At 40.8% G+C, this 14,249-nt stretch overlaps 1 protein-coding gene and 1 pseudogene across 1 annotated transcript in view; one reads left to right on the forward strand and one right to left on the reverse strand.

The window, feature by feature from the left end:
- The window catches only part of LOC126485920 (CD63 antigen-like), a 436,694-nt gene that overhangs the window by 165,071 nt on the left and 257,374 nt on the right, over positions 1–14,249 (reverse strand). The gene's annotated exons all lie outside the window — the stretch shown is intronic.
- On the forward strand, positions 379–496 carry LOC126425135 (5S ribosomal RNA; annotated as a pseudogene).

Consider the following 14,249-nt stretch of genomic DNA (forward strand, 5'->3'; position numbering starts at 1 on the left):
TGCCAAGCTACTTGGGATGGTGGTTATTGCTGAAACAACCGATTTTCGATTATACCGGTTTTTTCGCCATCCGTTTAACCTGACTGCTAAATTCGCTCAAATTAACTACTTTCCGAAATAATCATATCTCAGTTTTTTATTTGCTGTTATTTCGAGTTATAAACGTACTAACAAATAATGAAAAATTTCAGTGCAGGTGAAAGAGAGAAGGAGGTCTCGATCGATATGGGGCTGAGGTTGTGGTAGTTATCGGTCTCACTGTCTCCAGCAACGCTGGTAAAGCTGAAGGAGACAGGCGCTGCAACGGCGAGAGCTAAAGGTCATAAGCTGGTGACTTCACTGCAGCGTCACTTTTGGATGGTACCAATTTTTCACCCTGGCAACGGCCTTGCCGCAGTGGCTACACCGGTTCCCGTCAGATCACCGAAGTTAAGCGCTGTCGGCCGCGGCCGGCACTTGGATGGGTGATCATCCTGGCCGCCATGCGCTGTTGCCGTTTTTCGGGGTGCACTCAGCCCCGTGATGCCAATTGAGGAGCTACTCGACCGAATGGTAGCGGCTTCGGTCAAAGAAAACCATCATAACGATCGGGAGAGCGGTGTGCTGACCACACGCCCCTCTTATCCGCATCCTCGGCCGAGGATGACATGGCGGCCGGATGGTCCCGATGGGTCACTTGTGGCCTGAAGACGGAGTGCAAGAATTTTTCACCCTGAAGCAACCGCAAAATTAAGCGTTAAGCTATTATCCCAAATTTATGGCAAGTCTATGGAATTATGGGTACACTATACGATCAAAAGTATCCAAACGCCTTGCTGAAAATGACTTACAAGTTCGTGGCTCCCCCATCGATAATGCTGGAATTCAATATGGTGTTGGCCCACCCTAAGCCTTAATAACAGCTTCCATTCTTGCAGGCATACGTTCAATGGTGCTGGAACGTTTCTTTGGGAATGGCGGCCCATTCTTCACGGAGTGCTGCACTGAGGAGAGGTATCGATGACGGTCGGCGAGGCCTGGCACGGAGTCGGCGTTCCAAAACATCCCAAAGGTGTTCTATAGGATTCAGGTCAGAACTCTGTGCGGGCCAGTCCATTACAGCGATGTTATTGTCGCGTGATCACTCCGCCACAGGCCGTGTATTATGAACACGTGCTCGATCGTGTTGAAAGATGCAATCGCCATCCCTGAATTGTTCTTCAGTAATGGGAAGCAAGAAGGTTCTTAGAATATCAATGTACGCCTGTGCTGTGATAGTACTACGCAAAACAACAAGGGGTGCACGCCCCTTCCATGAAAACCACGACCACACCATAACACCACCTCCGAATTTTACTGTTGGCACAAAACACACTGGCAGATGACGTTCACCAGGCATTCGCGATACCCACACCCTGCCATCGGATTGCCACATTGTGCACCGTGGTGATTCGTCACCCCACATAACGTTTTTCCACTCTTCAATCGTCCAATGTTTACGCTCCTTAAACCAAGCGAGGCGTCGTTTGGCGTTTCCCGGCGTGATGTGTTGGTTATGAGCAGCTGCTCTACCTTGAAATCCAAGTTTTCTCACCTCCCGCCTAACTGTCAGAGTACTTGCAGTGGATCCTGATGTAGTTTGAAATTCCTGTGTGATGGTCTGTATAGATGTCTGCCTATTACACATTACCATCCTCTTCAACTGTCGGCAGGTCACTGTCAGTCAACAGACGAGGTCAGCCTGTACGCTTTTGTGTTGTACGTGTCCCTTCACATTTCCACTTCACTATCACATCCGAAACAGTGGACCTAGGGATGTTTAGGAGTGTGGAAATCTCGCGTACAGACGTATGACTCAAGTGACTCCCAGTCACCTGAACACGTTCGAAGTCCGTGAGCTGCGCGGAGCGCCCTATTCTGCTCTCTCACGATGTCTAATGACTACTGAGGTCGCTGATGTGGAGTGCCTGGCAGTAGGTGGCAGCACAATGTACCTAATATGAAAGACGTATGTTTTTGGGGGTTCAGGATACTTTTGATCACATAGTGTATATCAATCAAATTTACCATTTTTTATAAGGGACATTGTGAAGTTTTGCTTCTTATAGATGCTGCAAGTTTGTTGTGCTCATTCCATTTTTTAATGTATTATAGCTAATGAAGTGGTGTACTTCATTTTTACTGCATTTCGTAAAAAAAAACCAAACTAGGGTGGCACCACCTGCAAAATAACTGACGTCTGAGGACGAAAGCTAGAAAGTATCGTATAGACCAGATAGTGCAAGTCTTGCACATTGCACCTACACGCTTGTTAACTAATAGGCCACGCCATTTGGCAATAGGTACATCACTGTCTCAGCAATGCTGTTCCGACTCATGTGTTGTTGCTTGTTTCCAGCTGTCCATATTGTTATTCAAATGGAACTGATCGCTTTCCCCATTTTTTGTAACCATCCAGTATTTCAAGACAATGGATGCTAGGAATAAACAACACTCGCTTTAAAAAAAGTTTTATTTAAAAACCCTGGTTTTTAGCACTCCTCCTATGGCAAATAGATACGCCAGCTTCTTTAACCAGTTAGTAGTAACAAATAGAAAAGAACCTGTTATAAGCGAGACCAGAGAAATCCCGAAAAATATTATTTATTTAGAACTAAAATACCGGTATCGGTTTTAACCGGTCGGTTTTTCTCATCCCTACAAGCTACAAGATTCATTCAGGCGCATAGCTGTGTCAGTTGTGGTGGGTGCAGACGCGATGTGGCCCGTGTTCACGTTTCGTGATTTTGCTGTTTTCTGTTTTCACTTCGTATACTGGGTGGACCACAACTTATCGCATCTGGGAGTGAGAGAGCTTCGGCCTGCTTATTGTGAGTCAGCACGTAATTGGGGTTGTGGCGGGAGGGAAGGGCTGTGCGACTACAGTTATGCAATGAAAACTGCACTCACCTTGGTGATTAGAGCCATGAAGAGCATGGTCCATCACAGAAGGTGTAGACACCAAATTCTTCATGTGTTGTATCTGTATCCTTGGAATCCGTACCAGCCGACCGCTGTGGCCAAACGGTTCTAGGCACTTCAGTCCGGAACCGCACTGCTGCTACGGTCACGGGTTCGAATCCTACCTCGGGCATGGATGTGTGTGATGTCCTTAGGTTAGTTAGGTTTAAGTAGTTCTAAGTCTAGGGGACTGATGACCTCAGATGTTAAGTCCCATAGTGCTTACAGCCATTTGAATTTGAATCCGTACCAATTTCATCAGCCGCGTCGGATTCCGTATCACTGTCTTCGTTACATGTTCATCTTTATTCACTGGACCAATATAAATCATTATACTATCTTTGCTTCTTCCATCAACCCATCTCTGTGCCAAAATTCATTTTCAGTTTCTCTTACATGTTCCTGAGCATTTAACCAATCACTTGGTTAAGCTTCGACAAAAAGTATTTGGTTATTTGTTTTAGGGTAGTTAAAATAATGGAAGAAACTTTTTTCTGCTGGTTTTTGTTTATTGATGTACAGATTGTGGGTATCATATCACAAAGGTGTGATGGATGCCTCAGAACAGTATGTCCCTTACTTCAGAACTCATCTGCTTTAAAAAAACAGGCTATGGCTTATTATAACGCACAATTTGTAAGAGCTCGTTTCTAGTTAAGTTCGGTTGTCTGAACAATGTGATAAGGTGCGTTATCGTAAACGGCAATACCACAAGCTGGGATGTTATGAATCAGTTTCTCTTCATCTTATTTGTGATACTCATCCCCATTCATGTTTTCGTGATAAACTTGGAAAATTAAATTTCGAATCATAAATTACATGTTATCGTGATAAACTTGGGGATTAAATTTCGAATCATAAATTAACTCTAGTCGCCCTATCAAACCCATTGCCCCTTCATGGTGGACAACAATAGCTCTTTGGCCTACACTGCTTTTAATCATTAATCTGGAACTTGTTCATGTGGCCAACACTTGTTCATGTTATATGGCGCATTCACCCATGGTTCAAATGGCTCTGAGCACTATGGGACTTAACATCTTAGGTCATCAGTCCCCTAGAACTTAGAACTACTTAAACCTAACTAACCTAAGGACAGCACACAACACCCAGTCACCGTGTGTTTCCGACAACAAGTGTACTAATGTCGTCGTTGGACAGCACAACTTTCATGTCAAATGAAAACAAAACGGATTTCTGTGACTGGGAGCTATCAGGTGAACTGAAATACGTTCATATAATCGTGGAAGGCGAAAATAATATGTTGTTAGTTTCAGTTTTTCGATTTTATTCTATTTCCAAACATTATTAGCGGGTCAGGTATTAATAATCGTGCAGAACGTGTAAGTTACTTTTGTCTGTTTGCTTAAGAAATTTAGCTTCTCTAAATCGACTATATAATCTGTTTTTTCCGCCGAGGCAGTCAATTTATTTGAAACAAAGTGTTTCATTCCACACTATTGGCTAGTTTCAACTCTTCGCTCAGTTACAGGTGCACATTTTCATTTCCTCGTACGTATCCGGCCGCTGTGGTGGAGCGGTTGTAGGTGCTTCAGTCTGGAACCAGGCGGCTGCTAGGGTCGCAGGTTCGAATCCTGTCTCGGGCATGGATGTATGTGATGTCCTTAGGATAATTAGGTTTAAGTAGTTCTAAGTCTAGTGGACTGATGACCTCAGATGTTAAGTCCCACAGTGCTCAGAGCCATTTTTTGAACCTCGTACGTATTGCATTAACAGACCACACATATTACGCGATAATAAATAACTAGACATGAGGGAACAGTACAGGAAAATTGCCATCCCGAAAACCACATCCAAAAGCGTATTACCATGTACTTCACTGTGAATTTGGGCGTATAATTGTTCACATTAAGACGAATTATGCGTTTTAGTGTAGTTTACGAAATTGTGAATTTTGCGTTTAGTGTGGTTTACGAAATTCCGATGCTCTTGGAGTATTCTGTGATGTGTTCTTTTATGACTTAATGTAAGATCTTATAATGTTTTACGCGTGAACATACCTAAATGTTTACTTGAAGATGACTAAGCAGGTGAATTTGATCAGTAGTATGGAAAAAAAATATTTTGACAGCTTTAACAGAATATTTTTTTCACACAAATCTGCTTTTCTGCTTTTCGCAAAACGCAGTGTTCACAAGACACGTTTCGATACCTGTCTGTGCCTTTTCTAGACCTCACGTTATTTCTTACTTTGTACTGTTTATATCTTATTCTTTTGTGAATTATAGACCGACAGCATACCGTGTTTTATCGTTGTAATACATTTTCCTTGGGTGACACGTGTGATATTTTGTTTTTTATAGCCTCATTATAAGATACATTTGCTTCCCGTCTCTAATGTCAACAGTATCATAAGACCCAAAGGTAATTAACATGGATATGTTACACCTTCATTAATATACTTTACAAACGTTTCTTCGATGATACATCTGAAATTGTTGATCAGATCTTCTTGGACTATATGGGAGGAACAGATTTTCATGAATGTGTCATAGGCGTTTTAAAGTTATTACAATCCTGCGCTAATGTGGAAACGAAGTATATCTTCAAATTTCCTATTTTCAGAGACTTGTAAAGCCCTACACAAATGTTATTGCTTTCAAAATGACTTACATTTGTTCTGTCAATCTCAGTAAGTTCATCCCTGCTAAGAGTCCATACATTCCTTCTTTTGGCCTCAACAGAATCATGCCGGCATTTGGAATGTGTTCTTTTATCTTCGTGGAAAACGTTTTAAAACCTCGAGGAACTGGCGTTGATCGTTCAAAAACCCTGTATAAGCCGTCCGCGGTTCTTACGTGTGAATTAAAAACCTCATCGACGCGTTTTTTTAACGCGTCGTACTTAACATCGTATGAAGGACACGCGTTATCCAAATACTGTTCTAAATCGGCAAGACTTCTAACAATATACTAGCAATTTTCATTCTTTCTTTTCCCGTTTTAGTAACACTATATTTTAGAGCACATATAATTGACTAAAAGAAAAAATTCTTGTATATAAGACATGCAGTCATAATGCGTGAAGTCTGGAATACTCAGCATGAAGGTAAAAAAGGAAGGCCAATGGCACTACGGACTTAGGCTGTGCGCTGTTTTGAAACCAGAGTGGTGAGGGCCAGTCGCCATCTTAAATAGCCCAAAACATTAGCAAACTACTGTTTACGATTGGTTCGTGTTCGTTATTCCTGTCGTGTGCACGCAACGACTGTTTTAATATTAAAAATAACAGCTTACATGAATAACACAGTGTCAGGAACGCAATTTCGGACGTTTTCTATTCTTAAATGCGTGTTTGACTTCATTAATGTAACTTTTTTTGTTGTTGATATATTTCGAATAATCAAGAAGAGAAGGAAGTGACGTGCAAAGCACGCTTTCGTAATCCATATAATTCCACTTTTACTGTACTTGTATCGATAGCGTATGAAGCTGGCATCCTAAAAACGTGTGCAGTGACGGAAGACGCAAGACATGCTATCGTATCTTGTGCATGTCTACAAAGTGAACGATTGCTGAAATGTCAAAGAAACAGAACACCATAGAGGTACCTCTATGCGGACTATATTTATTGTTTTATTAGTAGTCAGTGCATTAGTTTCACTGTAGTTTCCACATCATCTCATTTTTAAATCCTAGTTATGATGCGTCATTCAGTGTGTGACCAAAAATAGAAATTTACAGGGTAAAAAAGATGTAACTTGTTAAGTATGTTCTAGATTGTGCAATGCTATAAATGTGATTAAGGGAATGGTCTCAAACCCTTAGAACGGACATTTTGCTTTAACACGTATGTAAGTCATTTTTTTTTAGTAGTGATAACCTAACTTGTGTAACATAGTGTAGGCCTACCTTTCCAACAGTAGCCTGTTTGCTTGGTTTCCCAGAATATTTATCGCCAGTAACTCGGTCAGTTTTTCAGGAATAACCAAATAATCCATAATTGAAATTTATGTCCACTTTGATCATCTGCTTCGGCTTACTTTTGAATTTCATTTTGAGTTTTTCAAAGTATATACGCCTGTACCATTCTTTGTGATATACCGATAGCTAGTTAGGTTCATGTTTCATGTGCCATTTGCATGGTAACTCATAATATGGAACGAGACATTTTATATTCAAATAACTTTTTTGTAAATATGCCTTCATGCTGATCATTTACTAGATTTTTGTTTTTTAAAATTAAAGACAGACAGATGTTAGAAATTCCTACCCATCACCATTTTCGTTACAATAATAGGAAGTCTTTTGCGGAATAGGAGGAATGTCGAAGAGAAACGTTTTAAGTTAATTTCAACTTTTACTTTTCTGTCTCTCAGGCATTTTATATCGCTTGGCACGTGATCAAAACTTTTGGTTGGATAAATGATCAATGTTTTGTGTGCAGCATTTTGAACCCCTATTTGTGTTAAAGATAAGCTTAGTGTGGCATGATGAATGTCATTATATTCTTCTAGTACTGTAATTGTATACATAATTGTTCTTGTTGAAGAGCGGTGGATTATTTACAACGAACTTCATGAGGGAATAACTACACTGTGAAGCGGATAGGTTGCTACCCACACGGCGAACAGCAGGACAGCAGGCAATCATGATGAAAAGAGTGTTCGCGTAAGTTTTCCGCCAAAGCCATCTTCAGAAAGGAAGCAAAGCACACTAGCAAACACCTCCCCCCCTCCCCCCCCCCCCCCCCACCACACACACATTCATATAATCGTACACACAAAACTCATACCCACATGACCCCTGTCTCCGGCTGTTTTAGCCAGAATCTTTTTTAAAGAAGGTCTGTATGTGAACAATGAATAATTATCGGCGGGAGGAATTCAGGGCATGAGATGCTGCACCAACAATAAGCGCGGTCACGTAGTCGTGTGCAGTGAGAAAGTTGGTACAGTGGGACTCGGAGTGTTTGCAGCTTGGAAGGCAATGAAAAACAGAGAAATGAATAAAGGTAAACAGCGCAACTATAATTCATGTATACAAAAGAAAATTTTGCTTTAAAGGCTCCACTTACAAATGAAATGTGATTTATTCAAACTTTAGATTACGATCAGATCGGTTACTACACCAGTAAACGAGGCAAGCTGGTATTTTTGATGAAGCAGCTACGTCTCCACACAATCAAAGCACCAGATGCTATTTGAGATATGACCCTAAAACTGGATAGATATCCCCAACGGTCGAAACAGGGCACGGGCGCGTCAGAGTGACATCACGGGGAGGTATCACGGCGGTGAACCATGGAGGAATAAATGCAGTGAACCTAGTGTTTTGGGCGACAATGGACGGCGAACGTCGGCTTCAAGTTATGACATAATGACAACGCCTACATTTTCTTTACTTCACGGTAATCAGTTTAGAAAATTTTATCGTTGTAAAACAATATCCGACTTTTTTCTGACATACTTCACTTGTTACTTCCCGCTTCACGTTTACTCCTCCCAACTGCGATCTGTTAAGGCGCATGTATCTCTGTAATTTTCTTTAACTGAGAATAATACTCATTTTTGCTTAAACCTTGTGTCATGTTATTTTGTTTTGGACGGCTTGGTGTGTTATTGACTGGTTTGACAATGGAAGTGCAGGTGAGTCTGATTGTATAAAGGCGAATAGCAGGCTTGCACGATGTTTGTTGAGCCACGATTGAGGCTGTCAGATCAAAAGTTGTTCATATTCTTTCTGCTGCGGTCCTGTTCGTGACTTTTTAGATGTGATACGAGCTGCGTTCTAGATAAAATAAACAGACGAGGATCAGTTGTCCATTTTGCGAAACTATCACAGTTCGCTTACCAGCAGACTTTAATAAACTCACCGAAAGGAAATGAGTTCGAGTAGTTCGTACAACGAACCTGCTAGAAATGACTCATTTGCCTAGAAATGATTGTTTAGTCGAGTGATCCCTTCCGGCTTCTGAAGAGAGAAGAAACTAACGACTGCAATTATTTCCGAAAGCTCCACGTAGGAATTCAGTTCCCAATCTTCGGAGGCTTTAACAAGGGTTTTACCTTTTACTTTCGTATTATAACTTTAGCAAGAGCTTGGCTACGGAAACGGCTGGTGGAAGGGAGTCTGGATGTCTACTCCCCTCATCAACCCTCCCATCCAATCTCACAGGTGCCTCTGCTCCCGTATTTTACTGGTACCCTGCCTCCTGTGACTTCTGTGACTTCTGTGTCAACGAGACGCTCAACTCTATCTTCGCGTCTTTGTCTTTGATGGATTATTTCATCTGTGATAAAATATGATTCATCTGCAACTAACATGTTACTAATTTGTCGTTATGTTACGTTTATATGTACGTTTCAACTGTTTCCAAATATAGTAAATGGTCACGTCGAATCAAGGTTGTTATGAATGTGTGAAATGAGACTCTAAATGTCTGTGGTAAATGAGATTGTAAGAAACGAGAAATAGGAACCGCAATGACACATAATTTCGCTTTATGCAAGTATTGTTCCAACTTTATCTGTAAGCTGTTTTGTTGATTTAGTTACTTATGTTGCGTTGTTCTGCGATTCTAGGAGCTTTTGTAGCGAGGTAAGAGCATTCTCAACATATGAACTACTCCCGTATACGCTAAGCAGAAAATGAAAAAAGTTGCTCATCGCTATGGCGCTGCTTGGAGCGAAGTGATATTTCTGAATGGGGCACAACGTACAGTTTTCAAATAACGAAAATGTCTACATTTGGTGCAATTAATGACGCCTCAATGCAAGGTTTGTGTTCAGAGCAAAATTTTGCGTTGCTACATAGCCTTAAGGTCCGTAGCGCATGCAGTTCTGAAGAAATTTGCCCGGAGTGTAGCTTTGTGCAGAAGTGAAACGTGAACAATAAACAGTCCACCTAAGAATAGAATAGAAGCTTTTGAAACGAGGTGATACAGAAGAATGCTGACGATTAGATGTGTAGATGGGGTAAGTGATATAGAGGTACTGAATCGAACTGAGTATAAAAGAAATTTATGACATTTGTCCAAAAGAAGAGATCGGTTGATAGGACACATCCTGCGGTAAATGAAATGTACCGGACCGGACTCGAACCTGCTTATCGTGAGCGATCGCCTTACCATTGGGCTATCCATTTACGGCTCAAGCCTAGTCCCAAACTTTCATATGTAGTCAACATTAAAATGTCTCCCCTGATTGGGAATACACGTAATGAATGCACGAGTACAGGTTGTAGGCACATCGTTGACGACAAGTGGAAGTTTGGGTATGGCCGTGAAGCTTGCTTGGATAGTCTACTAGTAAGGCGACCGATAACGACAAGCGGTAAATACGGCTTCGAGTCTCGGTCCGGAACAAATTTTCGTTGTCATCATTCCATTACACAGCTGATAGTTGTCCATATTCACAACTGCGAGTACATTTCATGTATTTCATAGCGGCTGTCCGAAGGAACTAAACAATAGAAGCACTGCAATATCGCATACATCCTGTGGTTTGAAGAACTGGTCAATTTGGTAATGGGAAGGTTCCATATATAGAAAGGGCGAGGGTTGTAAAAACTGTAAATAGAGACCAAGGCTGAGTACCTCACCTACCCTGTATTTAGAATTTATCCCAAGAAGGTGATGGACAATGTGACCAGGAAGTGAAGGCAGCACCCTCTTCGTCTTTCTTCATGGTCGCCGTTCGAAATCCCGCAGCATATGTGTAATATGACGACTCTTCCTGAGATAGTACGACTGCGACCAAATGTCAAGGGTATGGCCCACGAGCAATTCTGGTGCTTGTAATCGTGGAACTTGGGTCGTGCGTCACAGCAAGTAATGTAGAAAGTTACTGACTGAAATTCCCTTCTCGGAAAGGAGCTAAGACGCTGTCTCTGTTCGCCAGATTTTCTCTCCGTAGGTCAACATCTGTTGTCAGATTACAAACAAAACTCGTACTGCACCTTCCGCGAGTGACATCTCTCATGAGTTTCACTGTATTCGTCTTATAGCGCTCTACGCAGCTCGACTACAGTCTTTCTCAGTATTACATTTCCTATTTGCCGGTTTTTGTGTGAAAAGAAACCGTACAAACGATTTGACCAGTTAAATAATATAGAAATCATGATACGTGTATCGTTAGAGATCATAGCTTTAACAGAATTCGGCATAAAGGGACCATTTGGAGAGCGGTCACGGTGCACGTAATTTTTGTTTGTCTTTATTGCACAGCTTTTTTAATAAAATTCCTGTTTTCGGCTGTACTGTAACCATCTTCAGATTTTACAATAGAAATTAAAGAAAGTAAATTACTAGCTAATACGTTAAGAGATAAAAACAAATGAGAGAAATTGTAACAAAAAATGCAATATACTTCTCATTCTGCTGCACTGCAATAAGTCATAATATGACAAAATAACACGATTCAAAACTGACATGCATGTATCAACCAATTATACACAGGATGCAAAGCAATCCTAGAGGTCGTTGATGCACACATAACGAACAGGTAATTATACAACTGATTAGAAAGGAAATTCATTTTAAACTACAGTTCTTTACAATATTCTCAGCTGAATATAATAGAGCAATATTTTTTGTGTGTTTGTCCATATAAAATTTATTCAGCTACTGACAGTTTAAACTGGTCAGAATTTAACACAATATTGAGAACAAAAATTGGTTACAGAAATCATTGTAAAGTTGAACAAAGTGTCAGGCCTCTAAAATCAGTCTTATAAAAGAAGAAGACGAACTTTAAGAACATGCATATTATCCTGTTTATCATATTCCAGTTTATATTTAGATTAGGACAGTAAGTAATAAAAATGAAACGGAAACGGACTAAAGTAAGTAAATTTATAAGACTGATTTTAGAGCCTTGACACTGTATTCAATTTTACAATGATTCCTGTAATCAGTTTTTATTTTTGAACATTTTGTTAAATTCTGACCATTTTAAACTGTCAGAAGACGAGAACACATTTTGTATGAATCTTCAGGTTTTGGCGGCGCAAAGGCACCCGAAACTTAATGGAACATTTTGTATGAACAAACACTAAAAGAAACTTACTTTCTTATATTCAGCTGAGAATATTGTAAAGAACTGTACTTTTTTGAATTTCCTTTTAATCACACGTATAATTATCTTTGACTTGTATTATTTTTACGTGGTTTGACATATTGCAGTGCAGCATAGTGAGAGGTATGTTGTTTTCTCATTATAATTTACCCTCATTTGTTTTTATTCTCTTATTGTATTACCTTGCAATCTGACTCGCAGTGCCAGCTAGTGAGGTAGAAAAGTGAGCCACACCATAATCAATTCTGTGGATTAAGGACGAGTGGTTTCGTATATTGGCCAGCGTTCAGTGTCGTTTTTAGACTGGCTCCCTAAGCCACACAAATCGTGTGGCTCATGATAAATGTGTCCGTAAGTGTTGATATTGCTTTAATTATTGAGAAAAACTGATCGTAATCGAGGAAGTAAACGACTACAACTAATAATCGGCCCCCTTGAAAGGAGTCTACTGGGATACACTTGTATGTGCCACCAGAATAAGATAAGAATATTAATAAATTAAAATGAAACTAGTATACAATAAACGATGAATGTCTCTGATAGGCTGGATAATGGGGATCGCTGACTGTGCGTGACCGCAGAGCCAAAGATGCTGCTTTGTTGGAGTAAGAGAGCAATGGGCGAGCAGTTGTAGGTAGCTGTCTGTGAGGGAAAGACGATGGAGTAAGCAGTCTTTGTGATGTGTTGTGTGAAGACAGCAAGTGTTAGATTAATGTAGGTACCTCAGTACTGTTGAACATGGAAGCAGAAGTCTTCATGCAGCCAAGGTAAAGATGTTTAATAATTATGATTTCTGTTTTTGCCAATGTATTAGTGTAGATAAGATGGCTGATAATTTGTAATTGTTGAGTAACTGTTTTGATAAAAAAGGCTAGTTAGATATTTCACTTTGTAATACTTTTAAGATTTGTTAACAGAGCTATATTTAATTCGATGATTTTCATTTATGTGGGATTAATGAAGTTAGATAATGCTTGCTGTTTACATCTCATTGTTTGTGAATCAATTGTGAGGAATGTAACTTCAATTGTCAGATGTTTCTGAGAAGACAAACATAACTTGCAACATAATTTTGCCAAAAAAAAAAAAAATCAGTGTTAGTAATTCACCACAATCAGTACCACATCCCTGTCCATGTCATATATTTTCCAAAGAATTTGGATTTTCATAAATGTGTTCATTCATCAGCCAAAACAATTTCATGTACATTTCAGAGTATTACAGCCAGCATTGCACATCGCTGAGCCTGTAGCTAGCATATTTATACTTTTTGTGAGAGACCAGAATATATCGCGTTCCACCGTTGCTGCTCTAGGGGTAAGACAGTTTAGTTTGTTATGTACACGGGGACCAAAGTTATCAGTTTTGAACAAAGCCAGATGATTCAGTGCGTACGGGACTGAATGTACAAGGGTTGGAACTTAAATAGTGGCAACCATTTATTCACAACCGATACAAAAGTTACATGTTTGCTGTTACTGTCCTTCAAAGTAGTCGACAGCGTTGTGTCGAACCTGTTGCCAGCGATGTGGAAGGCGTAGTATACCGTTAGCAGAGCCTGTTCTGTTGATGGTGCGAATGGAGCAGTCTATTGCCTGTCGAAGCTCTGGAACAGTTCTGAAGCGAATGCCACGAAGTAGTTCCTTCATCTTCGGAATCAAATCAGAGTCACAAGGGCTTAAGTCCGGGAGTATGGTGGATGGCACGGTACTTCCAGTCCCATCGACCGGACAGAGCAGCCCAGCTTGCGCTGTATGCGCCCGCGCATTGTCGTGCAAAATGATGGGTGGGTTGCGCAGAAAGTGTCTCCGCTTCTTTGCAGGTGACGCTCCAAGAAAGAACAGTAATACTGTGCATTGACGGTCTGCCGTGGAGGAACGTAATGCGTTAGGATAACACCATCACAGTCGTACTCAAGAATCACCATAACTTTAATCATACTGGGGCTCTGATGCACTTTCGCCTTTCGCGGCGACCCATAATGACGCCATTCGTTGGATTGGCGTTTCAGGTTTGGCTCGCACGATGTGACCCGTGTCTCATCCAGTGTTACTATACGGAGTAAGAAACCCTCTCCTTCGCGGTCATAGCGTTCCAAGCAGCATCGTAGCGCATCCATTTCTGCGTTTCCGTCAAGTCATGCGGAACCCATCGTGGCGCAATTTTTCGCATGCCCTGGCGATGCACACTCGTATGCGCTAATCCGGTTTCGTGGGTGAGCTCACGAATCGTA

The sequence above is a fragment of the Schistocerca serialis genome, chromosome 1 (assembly GCF_023864345.2).
Source record: "Schistocerca serialis cubense isolate TAMUIC-IGC-003099 chromosome 1, iqSchSeri2.2, whole genome shotgun sequence".
Lineage (NCBI taxonomy): Eukaryota > Metazoa > Arthropoda > Insecta > Orthoptera > Acrididae > Schistocerca > Schistocerca serialis.